The 21015-nt window shown below is 34.9% G+C and overlaps 1 protein-coding gene across 1 annotated transcript in view; it reads left to right on the plus strand.

The window, feature by feature from the left end:
• The window catches only part of LOC145263092 (myosin catalytic light chain LC-1, mantle muscle), a 31774-nt gene that overhangs the window by 1367 nt on the left and 9392 nt on the right, over positions 1–21015 (plus strand). The gene's annotated exons all lie outside the window — the stretch shown is intronic.

Here is a 21015-nt window from a genome sequence, read left to right on the forward strand (position 1 = left end):
CTATACTGGGTTAGATCGTAAAAAATACCATTTATTCTCGGTTAAGGCATCGTAAATCATGCCACCGCACAATAAATATATATCTTATGATAGGTCTTTTACTTTTGTTCTTTGTTTTAAAAGAAAATTAACTTGTAAATATTTGTGATTTTACAAACTTCACTCGAGATTATATAATCATATTAGTAATCAATTCAGTCATCTATATACAGTCCCAAAAGAAGCTTAATTGATTAAACATAATAGTGGAACAACAGAAGCGGCAAACCAGCGAAACAAGAATTCAGAGCATCTAGAGTAAACTTACCAAAGTCATCATGAATCATTACACCAACGAGGGGAGGATATTTCTCATAAAGTGGTACTTTCGGTTGAATTCAAATTCCAAATCCGTCGGCTTTCTTTTTGACCATTCTGTATAAAGAAAATGCCCGGATGCATCCGCTTTGTGATAAGTCACAGTTCGAAAATAAATACGAAAGCTTTGAACTGTCGAAAGAAAAGTAATTTCTATCTTTAATTTAAGTTTGAACACAAACGCTCTTAAACCAAAGTGAAACCTGAATTTTTGAACACGCCTCTGTCTTGTAAAAGAACAATGTTTCCTGAAAAATGTCATGAGCAATTATTATTTTGTTTTTGTCAATATTATAATTATAAATATTTTGTCATAATTATATATCATTTAACGGTTTATAATATACGTGTATTATTCGATTAGTTAAAAAAAAATGAGATATTTCACATTTATAGCTCAGTGTATTATGCCTGTAATTTATTTTGCATTTTACACCAATAATCTTAAAAATAGAAAAAAAAAATTGAAAAGAAGAAATCTTAGTCAAATACAAAATTGCATTAATACTGGAAAAGAGAAACCTACGAGGGTCGTTCCAAAAGTAAAGCCTCCTATTTTTTTTAACTAAAAATATAAAATATTGAAAAGCTACGAAGACGGGAGTAATACCATTAAACTGAGCGACCTTTGTGCTCGAAAATTTATTTTTCTACATAGTCAGCACATTCTGAATGCATTTTTGCCAGGAATTGAATGACACTTCTCTGCTACTGACGTACGTCCATAACAGGGATTGCTTTCTTAGAGTCTCACACCGCCAATATCAGCAACAGAGAGATGAAGCTTTCAGGTCATGAATGCATAAGTTCAGTCATCATAACCAATGCAATTTGCAATCTCCACTGATGCATTACTTTTGGAACGCTTTTCGTAAATCATTCGGCGAACGTTCGAGACGTTTACGGATCTTGCCGAACGCTCAATACTTTTGTCGAAAAAAAAAAAAAAGAAAAAAAAAGTGCAGACATTACCAGAGAAAAAGTACTTACTTTATTTAATACTTTATTCTTGTAAAAAATTATGTTACAATATACTTCTGCCTCGAAATTCCTTTTTTTCTATCTGTCTGTCCGTCTCTCTCTCTCTCTCTCTCTCTCTCTCTCTCTCTCTCTCTCTCTCTCTATCCCCCTCTCTCTTACTTTCTTTTTCTCTCCGTTTTGATTTTCCCTTTTTATTCCACTTTATCGCTTTCTCTCTTTCGTGTTCCTTTTTCATTCTCTTTATTTCGCATAATCTCTCTCTTTCACCCTGTCTCCTTTTATTTCTTTTTTTTCCCTCCCTTTCCTTTTCTTTATTCTTACATCCGTTCTTTCTTCAGTTTCTTATTCGATTATTTTACTTGAATGGATTATTTTTTTTTATTGCTTTCATTTTTGTAAAAAGTATATCAACAATTTGATTAACACCTCGAAACCCGTAAAGAAAAACAAATATAGAAAAAAGAAAAACCGAATAAAGCGAAACCAATAATATCAGAAAAAAAAAAATTTAGCAAAAACTGATTTTTCTTTTACCAATTTCTATGATTGGAATATCTACACGGATTCTATTTATTATACATATTTTTGGAATTACAATTCAAAACCAATTGTGGAAATTCTACAATATATATATATATAAGACAAAAATGTATATGCCTGTTCGATTATAACGCTTCACATAATGCCGACAGTACCAAATATAAATAATTGTACCATACGGATTGTTTCTAGAAAAAAAAGAAATCAGAAACTGATGCACCTCTCGCCGTGGACTTGGTCGATTCTCAATCTTAATACTAGACCCTGATTTGGGGACCAATCAAAGATTAAAGAAATCAACTTTATTATAATCCGAAGATTTTATTGCTGGCATTGGTTTCTCCGATATTTTTATAATCAGAATTCTATCCAGAAAGACACCGTGTACACTACACAAGAGAGACCATCCAAAGTGAGATTAATTTTGTGGAGCTAACTGGATTACGAACTTGGAACATCAAGGTCGTCAGTCAGTGTGGTTAACCACTTCACCACTGTCACCTCCCGATTAAAGAAATGATATCTTTTATATTGAACACTAGAAATAACATTATTTCTGTTTAACAAAATTAAATCATATTAAAACTGTATAGATATAATCGATTATTCGATTTGATGATTAAAAAAATATCTAACTAGCCTCAACTATCGTATTATTTGAATTCTTCGAACTACTTTTCTCCTCTTGAATGCCATTTTCGGTCGACATAACACCCCCCCCGACCTTCTTCAGGTGTGTCTTGTCAAACTCGAGAATGTTTCTGTCGGGAATTTGAACGGAATTTCGAACGGAACCCTTTATCTACTTCACCGGGGTAGCATGCTCTTGTTCCGTCAGCCATGACTGGATAGAGGTCCTAAGTAATTTGAAATTGTATTTTTCGGTCGCCTACACTGAGAATTGAACCTTCAACCCTCAGGAGAATATCACTTTTACAATTGTTTTTTTTTCAAGTACTTTAAACTGGAGAAAGTCGGAGGTTACATCGACCGAAACGTTGTAAAAATGACACGCAAGATGAGAACAGTAGTCCGAATAATCTAAATAATACGAATATCCAATCTTCATCGCCTAAATTCAGCCTCCACAATATGATGATTAATTCACACAGAAGTAGTCTTGTGAAGTAGATGTTCGAAACGCAGTACGAGGTGTGGAACTTGTGCTATATGTTGTACTAAATCGTTTTTGACATTTTTTGTTCTTCATCCCAAGTACAAAGATACTAATCTAGTCGGACTGTGGTCGATATAGCTAAAGTTTGTCGCTTCATCTGTAACAGTTTCTTAGGTGCCTGTGTAGAACGGTGATGTTTTAAACCAAACCATTGCAGGTGAAAACATTATAACGTACTTACTTGTCATGTCGAAATTATAAATTTCAAAATTTATTTAAAAAAAAATAATTACAAATAAAAAAAAATAATTACAAGTAAAAATGAAATTTATCGATTTACAGAGTTATATCGAGTGTTTTAATTTTGAAAAGTTCGCAAGATGCAGAGGCGGTAACTACAATCGATCATTTTGACTAAATAATTACAATCTGTCATTTTTTTAAACACAAAATGTCGGAACGTAATTGTGGCTATTTTTTTTTTTAATACATCTGGCACATTTCTTACTTGATTATTTTTCGTAATTTTTAAATTTTGTACTAATTTCGACATAACACGTAAGTACGTAATGTTTTCACCTCAAATGCGTTGGTTTAAACATCACTATTCTACACAGGCACCATTTTTTTTTTCATATGAGATAGTGTAGATTGGCATAGATTTAATGGCCATTCTGAGCTGTTGCTCATATGCTGTCCAGATCATATTGATAAGCCAATATTCAGATGTGGTCGATGATGGTATAAGGCGAACAACAGAAAAAAATATATTATGCAAGTTAGGTAAATAAAGCAATGTATTTGTTCTCCTGCTTGTGAATATTTTAAAAGAATATAGTGTATCGTTGCCTTACTTGCGCAAACGTGTCGGTGCATAACCGAAGACCTGGCGGTACTAGGGGCGCACAAGTAGTTGGTCTCTAGTGTTTGAATCGGGAATCGTTAGCCATATCACGCGATTTGGGACAAGATCAACGAAATTAGACTGAAATGGTTTAAGATACAGTTCATGCTCAGGAGGAAATTGGTTCAACTGGACTAGGATGATAGTCGCTACAAGTAATCATTAAAAGAGAGTAGCCCGTTTTTATGCTAATACAGGAAGGTGGCAGTAGTCTAGAGTTTCATGACACGGACTGACGACCTGGTTGTCCCAAGTTTGAATCTAGTTTGTTCCATAAAATCATTTTCACGTAGGATGTTGGCAACCTTCACGTGGCCCCTCCACATAATCCCCGATGTATTTCTAGAAAGAATTCTGATTAGAAAAATATCTGGGAAACCAATGCCAACAAAAGAATCTTTGAATCCATACGACATGATGATGGATGATCGTAATATAGATCTTATAGATGAAAAAGAAATATTTCGTGTTTATTCATTATATATATATATATATATATATATATATATATATATATATATATATATATATATATGTGTGTATGTTATTCAATGGAAACTATACACTAATTTTTATCTTCAATCGGTACTTTTGGTTTATACAAAAAGCTGGAAACTCAACCCGCAAAATCAAAGATACCAAATATGACCGATTCATTAATAATGCCGTGGCTTTAAAGTTTAAAAATATTAAAAACATTTTTTAAGCCGAACAGAAATTTAAATGCAATATGAACAAACATCTTGTTGCACAACTTCCCATTTAGGATGCCCTATAAATATGACTCTTAATTCCTAGTGGCATCTTGCGTCTTAGTAGCAGTGTATCTTCTTTAGAATAAATAGAAGTAAAAAAAAAAAAGGCAAACAAAAATAAAATTTATTGATAAAAAAATAAAATGCAACCAAATATGTAAAAGGACAGTAAGAATTATTTTTTTTAATAAGGGAGTCTCCGCTTATCAAGGCCTGGTGGCCACTCGAGAAGAAGGGTTAGTGCATATAAGGTCGGCAGTGAGACAACAGCGTAATGATAGGTAGTAATGGAAATTGGATAGAATTTGATTCAAGGGGATGATTGAACAAGGTTTGGTATCACATAAGTTAATTCTAACCTCACGAAGATTGGAACGTAGACACGTAACGTTAAAAAAAGGAGTCTTGTAGTGAGTATCTACGTCGAAAATTGGTTTCCTAAGTTTTTTTCTCGTTTTCTTTGTTGGAATTATTCATTTTAAAGTTAGGGGATTTGTAGAAGAGGTCAGCAGGAAAAGAAAAATGAAACTTCAGCACTAATCATAATGCGACTTTAACCGGCTTCCTCCTTCGGAGGGAATTCCATGGGAGTATGAAATTCACAAGAGGTCCCCAGTCGCATGTATATCCCCGGTAGGGGAGATGACGACGTTAGGTTTCTGCAACTCTTGCAGAAACTAAAGTATACAAAAATGTTTTCGCTTTTCCGTTCGTGCGACGGTTTTCGTTATGTATAAATAATTTTATAGGAGTTAGTCTTAACACTCTCTGCCCAGACCAGCGCCTTATAAATAGAGCGCATAAAAGGGTTGATATGCCGTTAAATCTATACCCCCCCCCCATCCTAAATTCTGCTGCGGACGAAAGCAATTAAGCGTTATGTTTACATCTGGGAATTTCTTTACGTAGACTTACATCAATGACTTAGATGGAGAACAGGAAGAAGAAAAACAGAACTTGTTCTCAGCCAAACGCAGCATCCCTGTAAACGCCTTGATATATATTTTTTCACTTCATTCCCAGCACCACCCTCTACTTTTTCTGTTGGACTTAGTTCCACTACCCCCACCCCCACGTACACTGACGCAGGTACCTACCATCTTTATTGCTTCTTATCTGTGTACCTACCTACCTATTCGTCGGTTTCTAGCCTTACAACAAACCCACCCATCACCAATCGTCCCGTGGCTGCTGGACGAGTTGGTGGGTGGGGGTGGGGGGTGTTGCGAGGCTCTCTGTGAGAATGCGTCACTCTGGCAAAGTTCCAAATATGCATTTTCGACTTCGTTGTGTAACCTGATCCAACATTTTTTTTTTTTGCGGTGGGAGGGGGGTGGGGGCTAGAGCCACTGGGATTACCTTGTCCACACCATCCCCAAGGAACGTAAAAGATGAAGAATACCAATATGTCTGCCAGGATTTACGCATGACTTGAAAATTAAAACACACACCCACACATATACACACATATACATATATATATATGTATATATATATATGTATATATATATGTATACATATATATATGTATATATATATGTATATGTATATATATATATGTATATGTATATATGTATATATATATATGTATATGTATATATGTATATGTATATGTATATATGTATATGTATATATATATATGTATATATATATGTATGTATGTATATATATATATATATATATATAAATATGCCTCAATTAGACAAATTTATTCGATAAAATAAAACACAAACCGTTCTCTGTAGATCACTTGCCATAAGCATGGTATATATATATATATATATATATATATTTCTTTCATTCTCGTGGCAATTGTTTCGGGGTTCGGAGAAGTAGAGGTTTAGCAAATGGAGTCACAGGTGGCTCCGTGGTTGGGTTCAAATCTCCCGACTGCCAGGAATTGTCATCACACACTGATGATTACGTAAACATGAAACACTAGTGTCCGTAGATATAAAAGAATAATTATGTAATAATTATATATTTGTTACAGAAAAATCAGAACATCTGTGCCGTCGGTTTCAAAACAAAACAAAGGAGACCGATAGTCGGTTACCTGTCTGCAAACCTCTGTCTTTCCGGAAAGAGTTGATATTGTTCTAGCATTGTAAATAAATACGCTGTTATTTTGTAATTTTCTTAATAATTGAGCACACCGCTAGGGTTCTCTTCAAAAAATCTTACATCCATTCATTGAAAACTATGATTATTCCACAGGACGACGTAATGGATAAATGTTGTAGTTTGTTGGCAAACACTCCCACAGTAACATGCTCAATAGGTGGGACATTCTTGGGAATACACACTTTGTCTTATATGAAAAAACAGACTAACCGAGCAATAATTGCCTGTACTTTTCTTTATAACAAAATCTATTTTGAGGAACGCTAAGCTCTATGTTTAAGTTATAACTATGATCGTTATTTACTGATCTCCGAGCTGTCAGGACCCATATTGATTTTTCTGCTGACAGGATGACTACAAGTGCTTATATTTGCGAACGGTTTTACTGATTCTGGCGTCATTCAATGTTAATAACTGTTTTCAGCGTAATCTCGAGGAATAGACAATGCTCACATTTTGGTCAATAGAACGTGACATTATTCAAAGAACGCCTTCTGGGACCAACGTGGAATTTAATAAGATTAGATAGATGAACTTCTATAAGGTTGCAATCACAAAGGAAATAAATAAATTAAAATCCGAGTCTGCAATTTTTCTTTTAACCAAAGGTTTTAGTATCTTTACTCTCCCGTTTCGACGCCACTTAAAGTGCCTCTCGCTGCCACATGTCCGTCTAGCCCGACGCGTTTTTCCTTCTTTCGACCGCATGTCAGCCACAGCCGGCCCATTCTCATCCTCGATTTTACACGTTCATTTTCCTCGACGTAGGCTTTCTTTTTTTTTCTCCCTCCACATGGGTTATTTTTTTCTCCTTTTTTTGTCTTCTCTCGCACAATTCCTTATTTGCATATGCGATTTTTCGGCTACTGCTGCTGCTAATCCTTTCGCAAGCTAGCTATCCTTCGCTGCTGCTGCTGCGCTTATTTCCCCATGCACTCATACGCACTATGTTACAATTCTGATCAAAGTGGGATTTAATAATTCCTAGTAAAAGATTGAATGTAATTTTTATTCTTGAAATAATAAATAATAATAATAATATAAATAATAATTGTAGGATATGAATATCTAATATGATTGAAGCAAGGAGACCAGGTTTAGTCTTGTTGGAAAAAAAACCCAAGACAATAATCATAGCTATAGCAGTGCCAGCTGAGATGAATATGAAGAAGAAAAAAGGTCTAAAAGTACGAAGACTTGAAAAGGAAGATAAAAAAATATTGTGGAAGTTAAAGAAAGTAGAAGTTGTACCTATTGTGATAGGATCGCTGGGGAGTGTGGCAAAAAGATTTGACAAGTTTATTGTGTAAATTAGAATTCATTGCAATGTTGCAGTGCTTCAAGTAACTGCCTTGTTGGGAACCGCCAAAATCTTGCGGAAGATGCTGGAAGCCTAAGAAAAGATGCTGATAGGCGGATCATAACAAATGGACGTGGCCTATCATTATAAAATCCGCAATACCAGCAGCCAGACACAAAATGTTAATAATTAAAATAATAATAATAATTGTACTCACTAAGAGTTCTCACATAGGCTATTATCAAAGATTACTCACTGGCACAATAATCGATGGTGTTCCCTGGAGTCTGAGTGACAAGTCTCCCGAGATTTCCAGTATACTTCACCTTTCTCGATAACCTTTGCAAATAATTTGCGTTATAGCAACACATCTCGCCATTGATTCTCGCTAGCAACGACTATTAGTTTTCACTAGAATTTCGGTGGCAAGACACCTCAAGATCACAATCCTCTTTTTATTCAGTGGAGAGCTGGGTAGTGCTTTCTCTTTTCGGTCTTCCCACCCTGCTTGTCCCTTCACAACTATGTGTTGTGGTACCATTCGATATTGACGCTACATTATTATTATTATTATTATTATTATTATTATTATTATTATTATTATTATTATTAACAAAACATCTTTATTTAATATTTTGCAAATACAATTTCAAATGAGATTTTTAAAATGAATCTGGAGTTATTGAAATATATACCAATATGTCAAAGAAAAAGCTGTGCAAAAGAAATGTTATCTTTTTAAATTTTAAAAATAATAAACAATAATAATAATAAACTTTTTAAATAATAAAACAATTCCTTTGATAATGAAATAGAATTTGACATTTTTCTTTTTTTTCTTTTCGCAAAAAATATTGTTTTAACCAATGAATAAATTTGTGCGTGCTCAATTGCTAAACTTTTTAAAAACATGCGCAAAAAGAGATCCTATAAGTGAGCATGCGCACAAAATAGAACTTTCTCGAAAGACGCCCATTCTGCCTTTTTTTGCAGTTTTTTTTTTTTTGATTAGTTTTTCGCGAAATTAAGCATTTTCTGGATGTTTCTAATTGGTGGCATTTTTTTTTTAAAATTAGAAGTCATCACTTATCAAGGCTTGGAGACCACTCAAGGATAAGGGTTAAATGTTAGGTTGATAGTGAGATAACATAATCGGTTATGGTAGAACCTAGGTAGGATTAGACTATTTAGGAGGATGAGGGGGGCTCAGTATGAATTTATTCACATAAGATTTGAAGATGAACATGTTGTAGTAAGTCGGGAAGCAGGCACACAGTATTGAGTTCCACAGACGGGCAGCTATAGGAAAGAAACTTTGCACATGGAATTTCCGTTTAGTTTTAGGCATAGATAATAAATGAGAAAACTTGCTAGTGGTTGATGTAGCCAGGCGATGATAATTTGTTGTCTGAAAGTGGAAATGATTCAGAAGTAATAGTTGAATAAAATTTAAAAGAACATTTGGATAAATATAAACATTTTGTCATGTCGCGAATTTATTTTATATTTTCCAGTTAGGAACAGCATCAATAAAGCCAATGAAGTTTAAATACGAGAAAGTTTATTAACAAACACACATTATGCAAATTACGGAGAATTGCCGACTTGTCTCAACAAGAATGTGGTCATCCAATTCCAAAGAATCTAGATTTTTACCTCACAATTTCAGATTTAAACACGTAAGTCGATACCATGCAAGAAAAGAACCCAGAAAGTAAATTAAAATTAGATTTAATTTGAGATAATATATAATTATTTATTTCAACAATCAATCCTTGGTTTGTGTAGGCTGCGACATTGCCTGATTATAATAATAATAATAATAATAATAATAATAATAATAATAATAATAATAATAGAGATTTCACCCGTTAAAACAAGCAAAAGTTATAGCCCGTTGACTTAGAACGTGTGTTTTTATGCCAAAATGATGGTTGAATATGGTTAAATTTGTGCTCATATTTGCATCAAATGTTCATCCATAACTATGCAATGAACGGATACCATCATACTTAGTTCGCTGGACTGTATAACAATGGTTTATATATAAAACAAATGAGCCAGATCGGTTCAGTAGTTTCCGAGAAAACTTCTAGAGTGAATATAATATCGTAATGATAAATCCATATTAATCCCTAAATGTGCGTCGAACGGATGCTATAATACTTAGTTCGCTGCACCTTATCATAGCAAAGGTTCATTCGAAATTCGGGTCAGATAGACTCATTAGTTTCCGAGAAAACTTCTAGAGTAAATGTGGTATTTTAATGATTAATCCATATCAACCCCTAACTGTGCGTAGAACGGATACCATAATACTCATTTCGTTGCATCTTCGTTCGTTGCAAAACTTTATACCAGGCTGCTCGACTCTGTAGTTTCTAATAAAATGTTGAACGGACATAGAGCGACCAAGAGAAATATGATATAGATAATAATTATGTAAACTATATATATCCTTGTAGATGTAATACATTGTACTACGTATTTTATAACCAACTCTGTCAATACGAAAGCATTTTTCTTATTTGAGGATTCCATAAAGCATGAGACGCTTATTTGGTGACAAAATCTCATAGTTCTTAATTGGTCGTCCTCATAGATTAGAAAATAATACTGTTCGATGTCGTCATTAAATGTCAGCAGTAATCCCGGGGCCACAAGTGAGTGGGGAGGGAGATGGTAACGAGGAGAGCCTGGAATCGTCAGGGTGGCTAAAAGTCAGGTGAGAAGTGCTTTTGTAGAGGTGGGGATGGAGATCGGGTACTTGGTTTGTGAGTACTAAGATCTGTTGGTGGGTAGCTCGAGGCACATCTAATAAAGGTATGTAAGTAAATTGATAACGATGCTGAGGTGTCGTGGCAGGGTGGGGCGGGGGTATTGTTGAGGGTAGAAGCTACCCTTTCTGGTTCTTCATCATTTGCATCTCCACACCCGTATTTCACCACATCCTTGGGAATGCGCCAAAAAAAGAAAACGAGGGAGGAGTTTTGGATGAGAATTCAAAGGAGGGGAGAGGGGGCGGACAGGATCGTGTTACTCATCAGCTACCTGATATTGCCAACAGATGGCGTTACCAGCTCTCAAAATAGATAGCCCGTCTTTTGGCTGCAGACTCGGCGCACTTGCCCATTTTCAGAAACTCTATTGCATTCCTGAGGAGCGAGAGAGAGAGAGAGGGGGAAGCGAAAAATAAAGCGGGGCAAGAGTGAGGCGGGTTAACCAATAATTGTTATTTTCTTTATTTTTCTCATCACTGTCTTTAATTTTCTCAATTCAACTAAAAACAACGTGTATTCGCTTTCGGTTGCAAGAAAACCAATTTAAAAAGAAAATCAAATTTTAGTCCCGTTTTTCTAAAAACGTGCAGGACAGAAAGAGACATTTTCTTTTTTTTTATCGCTATCTTCTATTTTATTGTCTCTTTTCAATAAAAACTATACTTCTTTAGATTTTAAAAACAAAACAACGGAAAAGTTTTTAATCCGTGAAATCCCATTTTGCACAGTGACTCCAAGCCCACGTCGCAAGACTGACCTGATCGAAATAAAAGCAGTGGACAAACGCACGTTGTCGCTTCGGTGATTTAAAATCGAATAGGATATGTGAGCTCGTAATTTACGCCGTTTTATATGAGTGACCACGTGACTAGATCAACCAAATATTGACCGCCACACCGTCTAGTTTATCTGAGATTCCATACTTCAGGGGGAAAAGGGCCATCAACAGAATAAAAAAAAAAATATATAGTTTTTGTTGCATTTTTAATTTAAGATAAAAGAAAAGCAATTTGCTAACCCTAACCGGGATAGTACCCGGCGTAGATCAACAGCAGAAGTTTTGCATGTATATTTGTAAAATTTACTTTTAAAAACATTTTCACGATAAAATTGGACTTATATATAGATATGAGTAAGATGATTGATAATTACAATTAAAAATTGGTTTCATAAGGAAGAACAAACAAATCAATAAATTGTACGATCGTTTCGGAAACTGTTTTTATTGAGATAGACAATAAGTCTTGAACAATTTTATCATTTAGTTTTTTGAAACAATCTCTTCATCAGCAAAAATATTGGGTGGGATTTATTTATTGATTTGTTTGTTCTTCCTTATGAAACCGATTTTTAATTTTTAATCATAAATTATCAATCATCTTACTCAATATTAAAATAGCACTAGGATATATATATATATATATATATATATATATATATATATATATATAATCCTATCGAGCTTATTATATATCTACATTGCAACGAGCACTGTTTTATTTTATTCTGATTGTATTAATTTACTAATACATTAAAATATACTGCTCTTCGGACTGTTGTTCTAATCCTCTTTATATATATATATATATATATATATATATATATATATATATAAAGGATGATAATTTAAAGTTAAATAAAAAGTTATTACATCACTAGTGGGTGGGTGGGGGGCTTGCCTGGTTGTATAATAGTGATCTCAAAAGTAAAAAAAAAAAAAAGAAATGGCCTGAGTGCGATCAGCTAGAATCGAAACCAAAACCTTTAGCGTCTCAGCCGCGTCTCCTACCGATGTAGCTATCGAGAGATATGTAGGAAAAAAGGAAATATGCGTCAGCAAGTTGAACTGAACAGTCTGCATTTCAACTTCCCGACATATTTTGGTACGCGTTATTCATCCATCCAAACAAAGATTTTGACTCCTTATAAAATATCCTCAGTGTATGATTACTATTTCGTGTTAATTTTAGTGTTATTTGAGCAGTAGTTTAATCGTTTATCTGTTATATATTTACCCACAGACGGACACACACACACACACACACACACACACACACACACACACACACACACACACACACACACACACACACACACACACACACACACACATATATATATATTTATACACATCTTTATTGCTTTATTTATATAGATCAGATAAATAAAGAAAAAAAAGAAGACCTCTTTAGGCCATAACATTTCGAAGCCCAACACTTCTCACCAGAAAAGGGGGGAGAGCCAGATTTGTATATCTGCAAATAAAGCTGACATAAGGACATTAGCTTACAAATGAAATAAAGATATACAATATGCAAATAGGAGCAGGGAGGATTATGATAATAGAGATAGAAAAAGGTAAAATATATAGGGACATATATAAACAAATAAGGAAAATACACAGAGATAATATATATATAAATACACAGAGATAATATATATATATATATATATATAAAGTACAGTGAAAAAGTACAGAAATCAAAATGAAAAATAAAATTATATAATCCGTTTCTCCGCTAAAAATAATGAATTTCTTCACATTTGATAAATATAATAATGACCTTATGAAAACCATAAAAACTTGTAAACCTATGGGTATTGCAATTTGAATTTTAATATTTCGAGCGGTATTCGGCTCTTTATCAAAAAATAATTAAAAAAATGAACGAAATTAAAACTGTTGAAAAAAATAACTGGAATTTTCAACTGTTCTCATCTTGGATATTGTTCTTACGACGTTTTCGGCCGATGTAACCTCCGACCTTCTTGAAGTGCGCTCTGTGGAACTCTGAAATCTGTACGGATTTTCGAACGGAAACTTTTATTTAATCCATGTGGGTAGCTTGTTCTTGTTCCATTAGCCATGACTGGATAGAAGTTTTAAATAATTCGTAATTGTATTCCCCAGTATCGCCTGTTATGAGAATAACCCCAAAAATACAAACAGTAATCCGAATAATCCAAATAACACAAATTCTCGACCCTCATCTAAAAAAAAAATACCCAAACCTGATTACCATATAGTTTCTTGTTTCTATCGTTCAGTTTAAATTTAATCTTAGGGCTCGTACGAAAGTATTTTACTCACGCCCTCTCTAGGAAGTTGGACCAAGGTTGGATGCGGTCTCGAAAAACTGGCGTACTAAGCCATCCACGCTCCGATGCTTGAGTAGTCCCGTCGGCATTCTCCAGTAGAGGTGCCTCGGGCGATTAGCAATAAAGTGATGCCCTTCTCAAAGAAAAGGTAAAGCCATATCCCAGCTCGAGGAATAGAATCATACCCCAGCCCGGCAGATACAAAGTCAGTGTCGGACTGTTTGTCGAGGACGTCTCTCCGATACAAGATGAGTATACGAAAATATAAGTGTACTTTAGTCGCGGTCGGCTTAATTGGTAATGTCAAAGACTATGGAATCCTTCGGGCTTATATGAAAATATAGTGCTATGGTGATCAACCTTATTGCGTTATTACATGGACTCTTCTCGACACTATGGTGTTATCAGACAGTCGCTACAACCAATCCAGAAGCAATTTCTGAGACTCCATTAGTTTTGTACTTTCTGTAGATACATTTTGTTAACTGTACCTCCTCGTTGTCTTATTTCTTTTCAGTTATTTAAGGCCATGGCGTTTACTAACATTGTTATCTGAGTTCAAATAATCTGCAATATTCGACAACTCCGAAACTGTTCAGATTTTATATATATTTTTTGTCATGGTGATACGGACCAATATCACCCCCCCCCCAAAAAAAAATAATCCTCCTGGCACATCAAAATCAAACATCTATTTCGAAGAAAAGATTCAAGAAACAAACTAAATTTACTTTATATATTAGAAAATAGAGCTCAAGTATTCATACAAGAATGAGTCAAAATAATCTGCAGTATTCGGCAGCTCCGAAAAATGTTCAGATTAAATTCTGAAGGCGACAAAGTGAACTCTGAAATAATTTGCTTGCCTTGTGCTTTCCAAATATGACTTGCCACGTGCTCTTTTATGGCTCAAAGCATGGAATCCACTCATAGACGTCTCTAGTTGTTACGGTGTTTTGTCCTATTGCATCACTACATAAGATTCTTCCTTGCACTGCGAACAGTAATAATGGTTGTAAAAGACAGAATTTTACTGAATATTCTTGTTAACTCTACTCTCTCTAATTGCGGAATGTACGCCATTAAAAATCTATTGCTTGACTGTTATGGCTATCTTCAGTATTGCGTCACTACATACACTCTTTCTCACACAGTGATATAATGTGGTATATAAATAGTGGTAGTAGTCTCTATGATGAACTGAGAGGCAGACTCTGGTAATCCATTATTTCTGTACTGTCTGTAGATGCATACTATTTTTAACATTACTTTCTTGTTGCCTTATTTCTTTTCCGCACTTAAAAGCCACCGCATATACAGGGTGGAACGATAAAATTGTCGCCCAAGAATAGACTACATGATTCCATTTCCGTTTGATGAAAACCGATTTCCTTTTTTCTTGTTGCAGACTATCTACTAGTTTGACAGTTGTGAATAAATCCCAACAGCGATAGGAATGTTCTATGATGTCTGAAAATGGCACAATGTTCAACGAGCAAGATCGGAGATGCGCCGCTGTACAACTCCTGCTCTCTATCGATCCAAGTTTTGGCAACAGAACCATTGCTAGCACCTTCAAAATGCATCGCTAGATTGCCACGAATAACAGGGAAGTGCCCAGGGTGATAACAAAGTTTCCGGCGATTGTTATGATCTTTGGTGTGGTTTCAAGTGAGGACTACATCATGCCACCTCACATCTTCCAAGTTGGCTTGAAAGTCTTCACCAAAATGTACCTGGATGTACTGAAGAGTGGTGATACCCTGGTGGATCCAGGTGGCCGCTGGCAGATCCTGGGTGTGGCAGCAGGACTCGGCGCCAGTCCACAACTCCAAAAAGACCCAGGCTTGACTTCAGAACGAGTCCTACGACTTTGTACCCTTCTCTTCTTGTGTGGTTTTAAGTGAGGGCCACATCATGCCACCTCACGTCTTCAAAGTTGGCTTCAAAGTCTACACCAAAGTGCAAACTGGAAATGGTGGCCGCTGGTAGACTCTGGGTGTAGCAGCAGGAATCTGCGCTGGTCCACAAGAAACTGTAGTAATTGTGCTTTAGCCTTGGCTGTGCACAGGAGTTTAAGCAATAACATCGAGAATTACGGAATCGACTCCTCCGAATTGGAATCCTACGATATATATCGTGTTCAACTATGAAGTAATACGGCTGGCAAACTTAGAATGCTTTATTTTCAGCTTTAAGTAAAATAGCGACTTGCTTTTAACTAATTGCTGACGATAAGTATTTATTTTTTTTTTACCCTCGCTCACTCTAAACAAGCCATAATGACACTCAAACGTAAACGGCTACGGTTATAGGAGCAAGGTTTATAAGGGTAAAGATGGGTGAACAGTTTGGAACTAAAATGTTTGCTCGCCTTTATGTTTTAAATGTTTATATGTTAGTGTGATCCGGGAAAACAGGGAGCAAGAAGAAACTTCCAAAAAGGCAAACGCTGGCCTAATCTGAACATTGTCCTCAGCTGTCGCAAACTCAAGACTGTCAGTAAATTGTCGCAAAACTCATTGCCATCCACAAAAACTGAGCGTAAATTAACTCTAGACATATTGACTTTCTTTGTCCTCCCAATCGCAGCCACACCTTGATTAATAATCCTATTTCAGCTTTCTTTTGTGTGCCCTGCTGAACAATTTTCTATACTTTTATTCTGTTAATAAACTTATTTCTTCATTTTTTTCTTACTTCCTAACACTTAGGCGAAGGAACGTCGGTATTATTCCAAATATATTCTTAGTTGAATGATGACGAATATTACGAGAGGATTAAAAATAATGAATAGTATTAATAAAATTTGTTGGCTTATGAAGACAGCTTATGACAAGTATTTATTGGCATTGGATTTCAAGCTGGCCATGTTGTAGCCATGAGGGAAGCAATCTTGTGACAACGCGTCCCACATGTCTGTTACGTAGCACATCGTGCAGGTGTAGAGTATTCACTTGACTGTTGGATATAATGGGTAATCGTCTCCAAAATAAAGGATCTATATTTTTAAAAATCCTGATTTTTTTTTTTTTTTTTTTTACTGCAATCATCATGATTTACCCATTTTGACAAAGACTTAAGCGATATATTCCCAAGTTGTAGTGATTTTTTTTGTGTGTGTGCATGGAAGTCGCCCCTTATAAATGCCTGGGGGCCACTCGAGGAAAAGGGTTATTGCGTGTACAGTAATCAATGGGATAGTATCGTAGTAATCGTTAGTAATGGAGATTTGATACATTGGATTACTTAAGGGGCGGTTTATAACGAATTTGTTTATGTTGGACTTGAAGACATCCAAGTTGTAGTCAGGTGGGAAACAGGCAAACGGAAGAGAGTTCCACGGGCGTGCAGTTCTAAGAAAGAAGCTTTGTTCACGGAATCTACGTCCTGATTTGGGCACAGATAAAGGGTGGTGAAAATTATTGACAGTGGTTTCAGCTAGACGGGTGTTTTTCGTGAATGAAGAAACAAAAAATAGTAAAGATAAAACGATTAATTTCTCGAGGGTTAGAGAGAGAAGAGAAAGAGGTAGAGAGAGAGAGAGAGAGAAGAGGGTGAGAGAGAGCAGAGAAAGAGGGTGAGAGAGAGAAAGAGGGTGAGAGAGAGAAGAGAAAGAGGTAGAGAGAGAGAGAGAGAGAGAGAGAGAGCTCAGACGAGCACTTGCCATGGAAATAATGATAAAACAAAAGGCTCGCAACGTCTCTTCTGTGGGAGAGAGGTTGAAAGGAAGAGAAAAGGGCAACCCCCACTAAGCTACGAAGTCTATTTTGTACCCAGATGTGACAGTAGTACCCCATTTTTGGACGTACTTGGCTTTTATATAGATAGAGAATTCCAAAGTTAGGGCTCTATCCCCCTCACATACAACATAGGACATAGGAGTTGTGCGTTCTTTCTTTACACTAGCCGCGAGAACACTATCCATTTGCTGTATCGCTATAGTGAGGCGACCTTAAGTTCCATTCTGACCTCGCAAGGGCGATAGTTAGATATCAATTCGAAAGCTTCACAACATTGTTTAAATAAGTATCGTGTGCGAATCAAACTTGCTCTATTGTAGTTAACTTGTGCTCCTTGATAATAAAAAAGACAAATAAACAGTACTTGCATTCTTCGTCTCTGTTCTTCAACCTCCTCTATATTTCTAAAACGCACACATGTCTGGGTAAGATAACCAGATGAGGGTAATTCTATCATGGTAGGGGCGGGGGAGAAGACTTGGGTGGTTATATATCGTATCCACCCCTTCTCTCATTCCCCTCTCTCCCCCCCTCTCTCTCTCTCTCTCTCTCCATCTCTCTCTCCTGGACACGCGTTCAAACATGTTTCTCGCAGCTGTTCTGTTTTCTGATCGCAATTCCATTCATGGTTATCTGCGCCACAAGCCGCGAAACGCTCGAGAAATTAATCGTTTTATCTTTACTATTTTTTGTTTCTTCGTTCGTTTCGTGCAGCTTCCTCCCTTTTTTATTGACTTTCTTTTTTCCTTTTTTTCTCTTTTTCTTTCTATTCTCTTTCGTATACTTTTTTCTTTCGCTGACTTCGTTCCAGTCTTCTAAACTTTCTTGGTCTCTCTCTCTCTCTCTCTCTCTCTCTCTCTCTCTCTCTCTCTCTCTCTCTCTCTCTCTCTCTCTTTCTCTAACTCTCTCTTCTCTTTCGTTTCTCTTCTCACGTTTTCTTGTATGTTTTTTTCTCTCTCTTGTCTGTCTACTCCTTTTCTCTCAACCTTTCTCTCCTCTGTCTCTTTCTTTCTCTCTCTCTCTCTCTCTCATATATATATATATATATATATATATATATATATATATATATATATATATATATATATATATATATATATATATATATAATGTATACATATATAGTTTTTTAAATATAATTATCCACTGACACATTATTTTAGTATTACTATCAGCGGGAGAATATTTTTCTTTATCGAAAATCAAGTAAAAAAAAGCCAATTAAAAGAATCGTTTTTGGCATCAGAAAATAGGCACAAATTTTTTCCCATACCAATACTACAAAAATTCCCGATGTTTTTCGATTCCAATTAATGCTCCCAACATTAATATATATATTAGCAACACATAGTATAACGAAATATTGTATTTCATGTATCGATTTTCAGTATTTAGTTAAACAGCGCTCACTATACGTAGCTAGTTATGAAAGTATATTTATAGCAATTAAATTTTATATGCTAATGAGCGTATAATCTGTGCAGCTTAATTACCATGTATATATATTCATAACTTTATATATATATATATATATATATATATATATATATATATATATATATATATAATGTCTTTGAAGTTTTTAACCTTTAAAACTATACAAAAAAAAATATTTTTTATCATTCGTTAGAAAACCATCTAGTCAGTAAGCCTACCCTACACCTAACCACCTACAATCACTGCATCAACTCGCTCTCGAATTTACTAATAATTTATTTTTAAGGGATAATCAGTTGTTTACCATGAAACACTGTTATATATATAGATATATATATAGATATATTATGTACGGGGATGTATTTGTAGACAGAACACCCATATTTATCCCTCTCCCGCCTACATTGTAAAAATTATTAGACATAAAGTCAATATTTAATATGAAAAAAAAAAGGAGCACATATGGATGAGATTAAAAAAAAAAAAAAAAAAAAAAAAAAGCTGGCACACTGGCTCCCGTTAGATTGCCGAAGCTAGATATTGTTGAGCTTGGTCAGTATTAAAATAAGTGACCATTTGGGAATAGCATGTGCTGACTGTACTCTCCGCTCATCTCGGCATTGTTTCTAATCGTCCTGGATATCTTCTAGCCACCGGACTCAAACAGTGCCGACGCAGAAGAGGTTGATAGTTGCGCAACCCTTGCTTCACAATTTTGCGCGCTGGCACTCTTACAGAGATATCCATTGTATCTCGAGACTGTCGTTTCCCTCACTTCTCCGCTCCATCCTTTCATCATCCCCACTCCGTGCCCATCCCTCCATGTTCTTTTCTATCAATAGTACCGACAGCACGTATCCTGCCAAGACGCCATACATGGGCATTCAGAGGAGAAATCATGGCTTCTTTCCTATCTTGTTTAAGGCGCATCAGTTGCACAGTCCGTCTCTCCACGGTCGGGATTGATTTAAATATTTTTACCGATCCAAAATTACTTTCGCCAAAACCTTTTATCTTTTTTGTAAAATAGAATATAGAAACAAATCAATTTTATTGGATTCGACGTTTGTTATAAAAACTAGTCTTTTATTTCTTTAAGATTCGATGTTTGTTAGTTTTATATTATAAAAATAATCGCTTTTATAAGATTTCGAATAAGATTTCGAATCTTATAAAAGCGATTATTTTTGTTAGTGTTATAAAAACTAATCGCTTTAAAAGATTCGACGTCTGTTAGTGTTATATTATAAAAACTAATCGCTTTAAAAGATTCGACGTTTGTTCGTGTTATATTATAAAAAAACTAATTGCTTTAAAAGATTCGACGTTTGTTAGTGTTATATTATAAAAAACTAATCGCTTTAAAAGATTCGACGTTTGTTAATGTTATATTATAAAAAACTAATCGCTTTAAAAGATTCGACGTTTGTTAATGTTATATTATAAAAACCTAATTTCTTTAAAGATTCGACGTTTGTTAGTGTTATATTATAAAAAAAATAATCGCTTTAAAAGATTCGACGTTTGTTAATGTTATATTATAAAAAACTAATCGCTTTAAAAGATTCGACGTTCGTTAGTCTTATATTATAAAAAACTAATCGCTTTAAAAGATTCGACGTCTGTTAGTCTTATATTATAAAAAACTAATTGCTTTAAAAGATTCGACGTTTGTTAGTGTTATATTATAAAAAAAATAATCGCTTTAAAAGATTCGACGTTTGTTAATGTTATATCATAAAAACCTAATTGCTTTAAAAGATTCAACGTTCGTTAGTCTTATATTATAAAAAACTAATCGCTTTAAAAGATTCGACGTTTGTTAGTGTAATATTCATCTACTTAACATTGACAAAATTGTCTTTCTGTCCCAATTTC

The sequence above is a fragment of the Euprymna scolopes genome, chromosome 38 (genome assembly GCF_053919585.1).
Source record: "Euprymna scolopes isolate OS-2025 chromosome 38, ASM5391958v1, whole genome shotgun sequence".
Classification (NCBI taxonomy): Eukaryota; Metazoa; Mollusca; class Cephalopoda; order Sepiida; family Sepiolidae; genus Euprymna; species Euprymna scolopes.